Below are 1,984 nucleotides of genomic sequence, written 5' to 3'. Positions count from 1 at the left end.
AAAAAAAAAAAGGTGTAACCCACTATAAGTGGATGATCTTGACCTATGCTGTGGATGCAGTATGACAAAGGAGTGGACAAATCTCTACCCCCCTTGGTGCACATGGTCATCCCCACCCCCTTGGTGCACATGGTCGACAGGGAGGAGCAACTTAGGCATTGGCTACCCAAAATGGGGGGAGGGGGGCTACAAAGGCAAGAAGTGACTGGCTTACAAGCTTTCATGCTAGGGAACTTAGCTCCAGAGTATATAGGGAAAGGTAGAACCTCCACTGAATTGTTTCCAACTTTTCTGGTTAGGATTGATAAAAGCAGAGGGGGAAAGGATCCTGTGGTTCAACAGGGAATGATTGCTATCAGGTCTGAGAGTGACAGTTGGAAAAGTAAACGTAAATGTTTGGTAGCAAAAAGAGGGGAGTGGCTGATTTTGCAGTCCAGGATCAGAGATCCCTGGAACCATCAAGGGAGAAAAGCTAAGTGCAAGACCATGTCCAGAGAGGCAGTAACATTAGGGATGGAGGCAGTGGCAATGACATGGGCTGAAGGGGCAGCTGGGGACTCTGTACTGAGAGAAGGAGAGGGGTTGTGTGCTGGCCGCTGGGGGGCAGGAGTGTGGGATGTACCCTTTGGGTGTTTGATGATCCATGCAGGGGATTGTGATCATTGCAATGAAACAAAGTACAATAGGATCCCATGTAAATTAACACATAATTCATGGTGGCTAGCAGTGCAGTGCTTATCTTAAAATGCCATACCAGGACTCCATAATCTAGGTTAGATTTCATGATATGTCAATGTAAACAGTACTTCACATGTAAGTTCAATTTCACTCCCTCTCCTTCACTCAGGAGTAACACAAAACATGGATAAACTCATTTCTCTATAAACTGGTAACTACAACTGATTGTCTAAATAGGTTTAAACTGGAAGAATGTGCACACAGACATGCAATCACACTGATGGGTCTCACTTTGTATTTATGAAAACAACATCAGGTAGATCTTCAGCATTGTTTGGTGTGATGGTTAACTTTGTAAATCAATTTAACTAGATTATGTTGCTCAGTTGTTTTGTCAAACCCTATTATAGGTATTTCCCCAAAGATATTTACAATCGGGGAGTGTTTTGTTCTGTTGTGCATAGGGTCACGATGAGTTGGCACCAACTCCATGGCACCTAAAAACAACAACAATATTTGAAGAAGTTGATTATAAGTAAAGAATGTCACCTGATATAATGTACCCATTCACATATTTACACAGAGGGTGTTTTTTTTTGTTTGTTTGTTTTTTTGTTCTTTTCTTTTCTGAGGAAGCAGGATTCTGCCTTAAAACTATAAATAGATACATTCTATTAGAATTTCCAGTTCACTACCTGATCTATTTGTATGGACCACTATATTGTCACATTTTCTAATTTGTCATCTGGCTTATAGATTTTAGACTTATCATTTCCAGTTTCACGAAACAAATCCATAAAATACACTTTTTTTTAATGAACAAAGTGCCCATGTTTTCAAGGACAGTGGTTATATATAGGCTCAGCAAGATGGATTTCCAAGACTAGTCTGCTATAGACATTGTTGAATATCCAATTTGTCAGCAGTAGAGACCAATACAGATGCTCCAGTATAGCACTATATTTCAGGAGGATCAGTAACTACTTGGCATCAGTTTGATTACATTAGACCATTTTCTCCATGAATGGGGCCGCCTTTTGTTATTACTGGATGTCTATTTGCTTTCCGTATATGCAATTTTTCTGCCAAAACAATCATCCGTGGACTTATATTGTTACTTACATCCATCATGTTACCCACAACATTACTTTTGATCAAGAAATTAAATTCACAGCCAATGAGGGGTCTCAGTGGTCCACATTCATGAAATTAATTGGCCTCAGCATATTCCTAATCATCCTTACTCATTTAGCTTGATAGATAGTAAGATAATCTTTTTGTTGTTGTTGTTAAGTGTTGCTGAATT

The sequence above is a fragment of the Chrysochloris asiatica genome, unplaced genomic scaffold, assembly GCF_000296735.1.
Source record: "Chrysochloris asiatica unplaced genomic scaffold, ChrAsi1.0 scaffold00309, whole genome shotgun sequence".
Classification (NCBI taxonomy): domain Eukaryota; kingdom Metazoa; phylum Chordata; class Mammalia; order Afrosoricida; family Chrysochloridae; genus Chrysochloris; species Chrysochloris asiatica.
This window is presented reverse-complemented; position numbering follows the sequence as displayed.